The 12051-nt window shown below is 44.0% G+C and overlaps 2 protein-coding genes across 6 annotated transcripts in view; one reads left to right on the top strand and one right to left on the bottom strand.

The window, feature by feature from the left end:
• The window catches only part of SNAP23 (synaptosome associated protein 23), a 40398-nt gene extending 34622 nt beyond the window's left edge, over nt 1-5776 (bottom strand). For 2 of the 4 annotated variants that reach the window (XM_069596109.1, XM_069596105.1), the window contains exon 1: nt 5545-5697. The gene's annotated coding sequence lies outside the window, so the exon portion shown is untranslated. Of the gene's footprint in view, nt 1-5544 lie in introns of all 4 variants that reach the window. The other 2 variants (XM_069596107.1, XM_069596106.1) reach the window with 2 other exon arrangements.
• A 3046-nt stretch (nt 5777-8822) lies between these two features.
• Nucleotides 8823-12051, top strand: part of ZNF106 (zinc finger protein 106) — a 57046-nt gene continuing 53817 nt past the window's right edge. The window contains exon 1 of one of the 2 annotated variants that reach the window (XM_069596067.1): nt 8823-9066. The gene's annotated coding sequence lies outside the window, so the exon portion shown is untranslated. The remainder of the gene's footprint in view (nt 9067-12051) is intronic. The other variant, XM_069596068.1, reaches the window with a different exon arrangement.

The following is a 12051-nucleotide window of genomic DNA, read 5'->3' as shown; positions in this document are numbered from 1 at the left end:
ATTAGGAAATTTAATTCTTCCTGAGAGCACTTAGATGAGACGAGAGTCTTATTTAGTGTTAGGTTCCTACTTTCACTTCCTCTCTCAAGTCTCCTTTCTACTTCCTCCTACAGGAGCAACTGTATTCTTATACCAAGCCCTCCCCACTCCCCACCACCAAAAAAAACCACTACGCAAATATAAGAAGTACACCTCTGAATCATATCTATTAAATATCTTGGTTTCAAAGACCACTGAAGCACATGATTCAAGACAGAAATAATACTGCTGACGGAGAAAGTACCACTAAAACAACTAATCAAAATGATCAAAATTACACTTCAGTTTTACAGAAACATCTATTATAACTTAACTGCTTGATGTCCAACACCAAGTTTTCAAGTCTTGCTCAACCTTGGGATTCCCACAATTATACTCTAAGTAACCAGGATATAATCCTGGGAAGGAAGATCTAGATGTGACTGTAATTAATTACACTGACTATGTCTAAAAGAAAGGCTGTGAGAACAGAAACGGGATGATTTATAAGAAAGATAAGGAGGCTCAAGAATGCAGCATTCACTCCTGGGGAACAGAAAGACACACTCTGGCAGACATATCTATGGTATCTGCCAGGGAAATACCAAGTGTGAGGAGGGGATGACTGGCAAGGCTTTATCCTGCTTGAGTGAAATATTCACCTAGGCCATCCAAGTACTTTGGCCCTGATTCCAAGGTTCACTTAGATGCTTTTGGGTAAGCTTCTCAAATATTCTGATATGAAGAGTCAGATGCCACAGGTAGAAAACATAAGCATTCAAATCCCCAGAAAGGAATACTCCCCCACAGCAGACTGAATGGCATTCTTGTTTACACAAAAAGCAATACAGTATAGTGATTAAGTACCCAGTATTTGGAGGCACAATGGTTTCAAATGGTGACTATGGCTTACTCAACTTCTCTGTGCTTGTTTTCTCACTGATACTTCAAGTCCTGTGGTAAGGACTAAGTTAACTTACACGAAGAATTTAAAACCTTGCTAGAATGTAGTGCTCAGTAAAAGTATAATAATTTTTCATAGTAATTATGAAACATCTCAGGATTGTGATCTGGGAATTAAAGCACAATCAACTCTAAAACAAAAGTTGTGATCTTAGACTATTAAAGAAGTGCCACAGGGAATTCCCTGGCAGTCCAGTAGTAAGGACTCGGTGCTTTCACTGCCAGGGCCTGGGTTCAATCCCTGGTCAGGGAACTAAAATTCCACAAGCTGCATAGCATGGTCAAAAAAAAAAAAAAAAAGTGCCACAATACAGACATGCAGGAATAAAACGTGTATGTATGCGTGTGCATGTGTACAGAGTAGTGAAGGTGGCTTTAACAGGCAGACAGGACATAGTTTGTGAAGGGCTTATCTACTATACCAAGAAATTTGGATTTTCTTTTTCTTTTAAAAACATTTCTATTTCTTTTAAAAATATTTATTTGGCTGCTCTGGGTCTTCGTTGTGGCATGCAGGGTCTTTCAGTTGCAGCATTCAAACTCAGTTGCAGCATGTGGGATCTTGTTCCCTGATCAGGGATCAAACATGGGCCCCCTGCATTGAAAACATGGAGTATCAGCCACTGGACCACCAGGGAAGTCCCTGAATTTTATTTTAAAAGCATCAAGTTCAGTTCAGTCACTCAGTCGTGTCCGACTCTTTGCGACCCCATGAACCTCAGCATGCCAGGCCTCCCTGTCCATCACCAACTCCCAGAGTCTACCCAAACCCATGTCCATTGAGTCAGTGATGCCATCCAACCATCTCATCCTCTGTTGTCCCCTTCTCCTTCTGCCCTCAATCTTTCCCAGCATCAGGATCTTTATAAATTAGTCAACTCTTCGCATCAGGTGCCCAAAGTACTGGAGTTTCAGCTTCAACTTCAGTCCCTCTAATGAACACCCAGGACTGATCTCCTTTAGGATAGACTGGCTGGATCTCCTTGCAGTCCAAGGAACTCTCAAGAGTCTTCTCCAACACCACAGTTCAAAAGCATCAATTTTGGGGCGCTCAGCTTTCTTCACAGTCCAACTCTCACATCCATACATGACCACTGGAAAAACCATTGCCTTGACTAGATGGACCTTTGTTGACAAAGTAATGTCTGTTTTTTAATATGCTGTCTAGGTTGGTCATAACTTTCCTTCCAAGGAGTAAGCGTCTTAATTTCATGGCTGCAATCACCATCTGCAGTGATTTTGGAGCCCCCAAAAATAAAGTCAGCCACTGTTTCCACTGTTTCCCCATCTATTTGCCATGAAGTGTTGGGACCGTCCAGAACTAACACCCCCAAAAGATGTCCTTTTCATTATAGGGGAATGGAATGCAAAAGTAGGAAGTCAAGAAACACCTGGAGTAACAGGCAAATTTGGCCTTGGAGTACAGAATGAAGCAAGGCAAAGGCTAATAGGGTTCTGCCAAGAGAACACACTGGTCATAGCAAACACCCTCTCCAACACAAGAGAAGACCATACATGGACATCACCAGATGGTCAACACCGAAATCAGACTGATTATATTCTTTGCAGCCAAAAGCATCAAGAGGCAGTCTAACGGTAATCTCAACTGTCAAAACATTGTTAAAATAAATTTTAAACAAGTTTTATATACAAGAACTCACAAAAATCAAGAAGATGAAGGAATTTCAGAAAAATATAGTGAATAGTGACTTAAATATTTTAGTAGTAATTCAATCTAAACTGAAATTAAAACCAAAATGTCAGTGAACTTAAATGAGTAAAATGGAATCCCATCTCCACCCCCACCAATATTACAAAAGAACAGTAGATGCTGTTTCCTGGCTCCACAATCCACTTCCTCCAATTGTTAGAGGCACTGAATCCATCTGTTCCAAGCCCCTACCACCACCACTCCCAAGACAAAGAAAAGACCAGTCCCCGTCATTTATTTTCCTGTCAATCTACAGACCTGAAAACAAAATACAGCACTGGAATAAAAGGTTCAGCACTCTTGGATGCAAGCAATGTCATATATTATAAATGCTAACATATATAGAATGCAAAGTACAAAGAGTTAAAAAAACAGATTTCAGAATGTTTAAGACATAGGAACCACAGGAGGGAAACAAAGTACCTTAATTCAGCTGATTTCACAAAAACGTCAAAGAGCAAAATCCTCTTTTTCCCTTTTGCTATTCTACTTTTATCTGGTTTCACCAGATAAGTTTGTTAGAATTGTGTCACAATAATGAATGCCATCACAAGGCTGAGAGAATTTTGGAGTCCATCAACATTAGAGTTTAGGTAGTTCAATTTCCACTTTATTTTAAAAATGAGTAGATTAGGCCCAAAGCTGCATTTTCCAAAGTGCAGAGCAAGAACAAGAAACAATTTTGCCAAGGGGGAGATGGGAGGTTCGGGAGGCAGGGGATATGGGTGTACCTATGGCTAATTCTTGTTGATGAATGACAGAAAAACACAAAATTTTGTAAAAAGCAATTATCCTTCAACTAAAAAACATTTTTTTAAAAATACACTAAAGCTGAAAAGAAATGATTTTGTTATAGTTCACGGGCTTCCCTGGTGGCTCAGTGGTAAACAATCTGCCTGCAAACAAAAGAGATGTGAGTTCGATCCCTAGCCTGGGAAGATCCCCTGGAGAAGAAAATGGCAACCACTCTAGTATTTTTGCCTGGGAAATTCTATGGACAGGGGAACCTGGCAGGTTACAATCCATGGGGTCGCAAAGAGTTCAACATGACTTAACGACTATAACAACAAAAAACAAATGGTTCAAAGCAAGTGAAGTACCATAAGTGTCCCATGAGCAACAGGGCCTATTTGTTTGCTTTCTTCTTGGCTCAAGGTATTGTTCCCAATGATTAGAAAAGGTGTGACCTGTAGTTCAGTGAGCTTGTTACTAAAGTTGATTTAGAGTAAACGAGACAAACACTAAGATGCATACAGAAATTTTACTGTTTATAGGAAAGAGTGTAATATTGTTAAAAAAAATAATGGCACAAATAAATCATTCCTTCTCTGGAACTAAGACAAAAGCAATTTTCTAGTGCATATTCACATACCATAAGCATCTAAAAAAAGAACTCCAGCAACACTGATAAACATTTAAGTTGTAGGTTAAATTATATGATCATTTTATTTACTTTCACATGACCTGTCAAAGGAGCAGAGTCATATAAAAGGTTTTTCTCCTAATTATTTACATGAATGTGTTTTTTCTCATTACCTCTTGCCAAAGGAATGAATGACAGGTGATCACTGCATGCCTTGGCATCAACTTTGCTGGCAGCGGAAACAGTAATATTTAAAAATTTTGCTATGAAATGTTTCAAGATGAGATGCCAAAGTATTCTTGCTAATGATGCCTCAAGAATTTCCATGCAAGACAAGAAAGTGGAAGAACCATTTCTATCTAGCCATACTTGCAGTATCTCACTGGGACATCTGAAAACCGATCTTAAGGGCACCACGGCAGATAGAGTAATATCACTCTCAATTCTTAAAGTATCTGCTGCTGCTGCTGCTGCTGCTAAGTCACTTCAGTCGTGTCCGACTCTGTGTGACCCCATAGACGGCAGCCCACCAGGCTCCCCTGTCCCTGGGATTCTCCAGGCAAGAACGCTGGAGTGGGTTGCCATTTCCTTCTCCAGTGCATGAAAGTGAAAAGTTTAAGTGAAGTCACTCAGTCGTATCCAACTCTTAGCGACCCCATGGACTGTAGCCTACCAGGCTCCTCCGCCCATGGGATTTTCCAGGCAAGAGTACTGGAGTGCGGTGCCATTGCCTTCTCCGATCTGCTACAAAGACGCTACAGTATTTTCACACTGCTGAGGGATCACTGTCAGAAGCTGCCAATTTCCATACTCTCCTCTCCCTATTGCTCCCACCCTTCCCCGAGAGATGTAAGTTAATACTCCTTTCTCATCTTCTTTTCCCAACTTTGACGAATTTCGGTTTCCTCTAACTCCCATCTGCCTTTCCTTGCATTGTGGTCACTAACGATGAGAAAAAGTCCCATGTGAAACACTTTCCGGGACTTTCCCCCGCCCCGCTTACCCTGTGGAATTCGATCCTTTACCGACCCTTTCCTTCGTGTGTCTTCCGTAAAGCCGCGTTTTAAAACTGGACTTCCCTGGACAGAATGGACTCTCCAATGCTATGAACCGCAGTACCCTCCTTCAAACAACTAGTTCAGAGTTTCTCTGATCACTGCGGCCACCATACAGTCTATTAATCCCGACCGCAGCAACACCGTGAGGGCGGGAAGTTAGAGAGTGGGAGTTTACCTCTGCTAGGTTTCTAGGAAGAGTCCAGAGAACCACCACCCTCCACCCTTCCTCCTCTGGCCGCTTGATAAGTCTCCCGGCGTCTAGCGTCCTCGATCAGGGCCGGACCTGCCAAGTCCCGGTCAGAGCGCCACCTCCTCCCCTTAAGCCCGACCTCACCAACTTCTCAACCGTCACGATACACTCTTTCTCCTTGAGATTATGATCCCAATCTTCTCCCCGGCCAGCTCACTCTTCCCCACTCCTGGAGACTCACCAAGCAGAGTTCCAGCCACTACTCTCCGGCCGCTACAGCTCTGGACACCCGCAGGCCGGACTCCCAGCTGCGACCTTCTTGCGCCTGCGCTCGCCAGCACTGCGCGCCTGCGCACTTCCCCGGCGCGGCGAGCCCGGACACACCCCTGTAGCTGGAGCCAATCACCGTGCGAGGGCTTTAAATCTCCTTGCCACGCAGGCGGAGAGCCCTGGGACTCACCCGTTTACCGGATAATTCGAGTACCGCCCAAAGGTGGGCAGTGTTCAGGCAACAAACTTTCACTGAGGGCAACCCATGTGCCTGGCCTTGTGCGGGATGAATGCTGAGGAAAAGGCGGCGAATAGAATGCCTTCCCTGACCTCTGTCTAGACTGGGAGATAGATTTGTAAACATATTATGAATGAATGAATGAATGAAGTCGCTCAGTCGTGTCCGACTGTTTGCGACCCCATGGACTGTAGCCTACCAGGCTCCTCTGTCCATGGGATTTTCCAGGCAATGGTACTGGAGTGGATCCCAAACCAGGGATCGAACCTGGGTCTCCCGCATTGTAGACAGACGCTTTACCGTCTGAGCCACCAGGGAAGTGGGAAACACATTATAGTGGACAGAATATAGTGCTTGGCATACAGAACATCCGAGGCGCCACTGGCGCACAAGGGACTAAGAGCTTTATTCTTAGGGTATCTGAAAGGGTTCCCGGAGGAAGTGAGTTTTGAAGTCATGAAGGATAAGTAGGAGTTGCACCGGAGGTACGGGGGCGGGGTGGGGGGGATGGGAAGTAGGGATGGGGGCGGGGGGGGTGGGAAGTAGGGGTTGGGGGGGGGGGGAATAGAGGTCTCCAGACTGCGGGCATCGGAGAGTCCAAGAAGACCATAGTGCCTTCTGGAAGTTTCCTTGTAGTTCATCTAAGCTCCTCGTATATCTTCCAGTGAAGCGGGAAATGAGTTCTTAAAAGTTGGCAATGGCCAAGTCTTGGAAAATCTTGTACTTTTGAAAGTGAGCCTACAGTTTACCATGATCACTGAGAATATTGAAAGGTTTAAAAGTAGATCAGGAAATTGCTCCAGGCTCCCCTGAGAATACAGCACAGTGCTGGAAATAAAAAGTTTCAAAGGAGTTGTCTATTCCTAAGGAGTCAAGGAAGATGAAATCTGAGAAATACCACCACAGAGGTCATTGGTGATCTTAGCTATGTGATGAAATGACAAGAGTTAAAGATAGATTGCAGTAGTTTGGAGAGAGGAGATGCAGAAATGAGGACACATTATAGAATGCTTTTGGAAAGTATGGTCTTGAAGGGAATGGGAAAGAGGACAAGTGTTCAAGTTTTTTGTTTCTGCTTTTTTGGTTGCTATTAAAATTAAGACAGGAAAAACTTAAGCATGCTAGGTAAGATACAACTGAGAAAATAAATAGTTTTAAAGAGAAGCACTAGTCAGTAGATCTTGAGTGGGTAGGAGTAGAGGCAGTCCAAAGTACTGATGGAAGGAAAGGTCTTGGAATCAAAATAGAGAAGATATCTCCTCAATTTTAATGACAGGAAGTATTTGTAAATCTGTATGTTTAGTAACAGGAAGTTAAAGAAGTTCTCATCTGTTGGCCTCTTATTTTCTCTGTGAAGTAGGAGACAAAGTCATCTACTGATAGAGAGGAGTTAGATGGAAATACCAGACCACCTAACCTGCCTCTTGAGAAATCTGTATGCAGGCCAGGAAGCAACAGTTAGAACTGGACATGGAACAACAGACTGGTTCCAAATAGGAAAAGGAGTATGTCAAGGCTGTATATTGTCACCCTGCTTATTTAACTTCTATGCGGAGTACATCATGAGAAACGCTGGACTGGAAGAAACATAAGCTGGAATCAAGATTGCCGGGAGAAATATCAATAACCTCAGATATGCAGATGACACCACTTTTATGGCAGAAAGTGAGGAGGAACTAAAAAGCCTCTTGATGAAAGTGAGGGAGGAGAGTGAAGAAGTTGGCTTAGAGCTCAACATTGAGAAAACAAAGATCATGGCATCTGGTCCCATCACTTCATGGGAAATAGATGGAGAAACAGTGGAAACAGTGTCAGACTTTATTTTTTTGGGCTCCAAAATCACTGCAGATGGTGATTGCAGCCATGAAATTAAGACGCTTACTCCTTGGAAGGAAAGTTATGACCAACCTAGATGGCATATTCAAAAGCAGAGACATTACTTTGCCGACTAAGGTCCGTCTAGTCAAGGCTATAGTTTTTCCAGTATTCATGTATGGATGTGAGAGTTGGACTGTAAAGAAGGCTGAGCGCCAAAGAATTGATGCTTTTGAAGTGTGGTGTTGGAGAAGACTCTTGAGAGTCCCTTAGACTGCAAGGAGATCCAACCAGTCCATTCTGAAGGAGATCAGTCCTGGGTGTTCTTTGGAAGGAATGATGCTGAAGCTGAAACTCCAGTACTTTGGCCACCTCATTAGAAGAGTTGACTCCTTGGAAAAGACTCTGATGCTGGGAGGGATTGGGGGCAGGAGGAGAAGGGGACAACAGAGGATGAGATGGCTGGATGGCTTCACCGACTCGAGGACATTAGTTTGAGTGAACTCGGGGAGTTGGTGCTGGACAGGGAGGCCTGACGTGCTGCAATTCATGGGGTCGCAAAGAGTCGGACACGACTGAGCGACTGAACTGAACTGAACTGAAGGCAATGGCACCCCACTCCAGTACTCTTGCCTGGAAAATCCCATGGACCGAGGAGCCTGGTGGGCTGCAGTCCATGAGGTCGCTAAAAGTCGGACGCGGCTGAGCGACTTCACTTTCACTTTTCATGCACTGGAGAAGGAAATGGCAACCCACTCCAGCGTTCTTGCCTGGAGAATCCCAGGGACAGGGGAGCCTGGTGGGCTGCCGTCTATGGGGTCACACAGAGTCGGACACGACTGAAGCGACTTAGCAGCAGCAGCAGCAAGTCAAGATTTGAACTCGGGACTGTCTGTTCTGAAGCTCTTGCACCTGTCAATAAGCTTCAGTAAATTTTACAAGGAAAGAGTGATTGGAAATTTAGCCACAACAGTTGCCACTGCTTAGGGGAACGGTGGGGACTTAGGAAGAGAGTAGGAGTAAGAGGGAAGCCTAAAAAAAGGCAAAAAGAATGGAAAAGAAAGGAGGGAGGCTGGTTACAGCGTTACAGCAGAGTCCGGTGCAGCGGGATAAGTCTGCCAGCTGGGCTGCCTTGTGATCTTCCATTCTTTTGAAGTAAAGTCTCGTTCCTCTGTGTCCGTTGTTCACTCTCGTGTGTTCAAATAAAGCTAGGTTGTTGAGAAAGGCGGACCGCGGCGGAGGGGGTGGGGGGAAGTGAGCGCGACGGAAGCGTTGTGCGCCTGCGCTCTGGTGGCGGCGGCGGCGGTGGAGGTTCCCGGTGGGGACCGGGTCCGGAGCGGGTCGCCGGACCCAAAGCTGAGGGGGGGTGGCTGGGGCGTCAATGGGCTCCCTCGCCGGCGCCTCGGCGGCCTGATGGAGTAAGAGGGGTCGGCTGTGAGTGTGAGTATCAAAGGGCCGGGCGGCGCCGAGGCGTATCGGAACCCCAGGGACCTGGTGGTCTGCCACTGTAAGGAGGCTGTGGGGGTGCAGGAAGCGGCCAGTCTCTGCGCCTGAGGGCTGCGGCGCGGGGGCTGCGGGTCGTTCTTGAAGGGGTCGCGCGGGATTACGGGCAGGCGGTGCTTCTGGCCTCGGGATACAGTGTCTCGCGGGGGCGTTCCGGCCCTCCTCCCAGCTCCGGCGGGAAACGTGGCTCCAGAGGCTTGACCTTTCGAGGAGGTCGCTGACTTTCTCCCCCTAGGGCAGCAGGGAGCCCATAGACCCAGGTACCCCTTAAAGGCCTGCGGGCCTCAGGCCGCGGACACCTTTCAACCTCTTGTGACAGACAGCTTCTGTTCTTTTTCCTCCTTCGGACTTCTCTCCTGGTGGGATGCGTCTTAATAGCTACTAATTAAGAAGAGCTTACTATATGTCAATTTAACATTTAGTCCGAATCTCAGTGCATAATTATGGAGAGGAAATGCTTTGCACACCACTCCCCCTTCAGTCTGCTCAATTTAATCATCTTTGAGAATCAGATTAAGCCGTCTTGTTGGAAGTTTATTTCCGTGGCTTTTAACAATTTGGAACTGCATGGTAGTTAAGGAAAGTTCTCTTAATCTAGCAAATGTGTTTATCCACCATAATGTTTTATATCAGATTTACTCAAGGCAAAATAACTTTTGAACACTTACTAAGAGCCTAATACTATTCTAAGCCCCTTGGAAAATCTTAAAATTTGTTTTGAGCCCTGGTCTCAAGTTAGTGAAACAATAAAAGATAATAATTAGGTTCAGTTAGCATTTATCTAGCACCTGCTACACATGTGCCAGATACACTCAGGTCTGTCACAAAAAATAATGAATTATTATAATGGAAGTTATTTTTTTTGGCGCACATTTCAGGTGACGTCACTGAAAGTTTGATGGTAATTTGCCTAACTTAGCTAGGGAAGTGGTGAATTCAAATAGGATGGAAAGGTAATTTTCGCCATGTTACATCAAGTTAGATATTGTTAAGCACTTCCGTTGAGAAGCAGCTATACTGCAGTTACAGTTTCTAGAGTTAACTATTTAGTCTAGAAAATGATAGCCTTAATTAAAGATACTAGATGGTTTTAAAGTGGCTTGGAAGGAGTTAGGAGGTGTAGAGTCTGATCAGGTTAGTTCAAAACCAATTGCTTTGATTAAAAGGAAGATATTTAAAAAGGGAGAACTGTGAATGGTGATTATTGTAGGTATATATCTTTGGAAGGAATGATGCTAAAGCTGAAACTCCAGTACTTTGGCCACCTCATGTGAAGAGTTGACTCATTGGAAAAGACTTTGATGCTGGGAGGGGTTGGGAGCAGGAGGAGAAGGGGAGGACAGAGGATGAGATGGCTGGATGGCATCACTGACTCGATGGACGTGAGTCTGAGTGAACTCCGAGAGAGTTGCTGATGGACACGGAAGCTTGGCGTGCCGGGATTCATGGGGTCGCAAAGAGTCGGACATGACTGAGCCACTGAACTGAACTGATATGCATAGAATATCTGTTAGAATATATAAGAAACTGATGAAGTGGAGGTGGCTAGGAAACAGGAGTGGGAGAACAATAGTTTTCTCTGTAAGCTGTTTTGTTTTATTTTTTTATTGTGAAGACTTTTAAGCATCCAGAAAAGTAGGGAAGATACTATTTTGAACCCCCTGTAAATTGATCACTCAGGTTTAAAAATTCCTTAATAGTTTGCTGTATTTGTTATTTTTATTCCTGATATTTCACCCTAAATACTTTAATATGAGTCTCTAATGAAAAGAAAATTTTTTCTATGTAGCCCTGTATAATAATCACACTGAACAACAGTTTATGTTATACGCGATCCTTTTTTAAAATTTCCACAAATTATCCCATTTTCTTGTTCTTACAGTTTTTGATTCATCTATGCATTGAGTTTGACTGTTACATCTCTTGAAGTCTTTTTAAATCTAGAAGTTACTTTTTTTCTCTTTTTTCTTCATGACTCAAAGAGAGTAATACAGTTATCCAGATCTCTGTTTGATTCTTCAGTTCAGTTCAGTCGCTCAGTCGTGTCCGATTCTTTGCGACCCCATGAATTGCAGCACACCAGGCCTCCCTGTCTATCACCAATTCCCGGAGTTTACCCAAACTCATGTCCATCGAGTCAGTGATGCCATCCACCCATCTCATCCTCTGTCGTCCCCTACTCCTGCCCCCAATCCCTCACACCATCAGGGTCTTTTCCAGTGAGCCAACTTTTCGCATGAGGTGGCCAAAGTACTGGAGTTTCAGCTTCAGCATCAGTCCTTCCAAAGAACACCCACGACTGATCTCCTTTAGAATGGACTGGTTGGATCTCCTTGCAGTCCAAGGGACTCTCAAGAGTCTTCTCCAACACTGCAGTTCAAAAGCATCAATTCTTTGGTGCTCAGCTTTCTTCTATCATTTAACATGTTACTATAAAGTTGAAGGTAGAGGTAATACTTGATTTGTTTAGGTAAACACTTGGGGACTATGTCAAAGATCAGACTGGGTACTCTAGTTTCCCCCCCAGTAGTGATGCTGAGATTGCTTAGTGGGTTATGGTAGTTAAGTCTGGGTCCTTCTTTATAAAACTGCATTTCACCCCCTTAAAACCAGCTGTAATCCCTTTTGTACCTTTATAACTTTAAAACTATAGTGTTAACTATTCGAAACACAAATAATTACCTTTAAAAAGACAAAAGTCACTGCAAGAAATTGTCTTTTTTTTTTTTTTTTTTAAGACTGAAGCTCTGATAACTAGATGGCATTGTTCTCAAAGAATTGAAGTTTGGAGAAATCAAAATTTACTCAAGGTGATAAACGTATTAGGTATTTTTGTTTAATTCCAAGGTCATGCAGTTTACCACCATATTTTGTAAACTATAAACTAGTATATGAATGTAAAATTGTTATTACTCTTGATAG

This window comes from Ovis canadensis, chromosome 7 (genome assembly GCF_042477335.2).
Source record: "Ovis canadensis isolate MfBH-ARS-UI-01 breed Bighorn chromosome 7, ARS-UI_OviCan_v2, whole genome shotgun sequence".
In the NCBI taxonomy this organism is placed as follows: Eukaryota; Metazoa; Chordata; class Mammalia; order Artiodactyla; family Bovidae; genus Ovis; species Ovis canadensis.
Note: the sequence above shows the minus strand (reverse complement) of the source record. Positions and strands in the feature narration are given on the sequence as shown.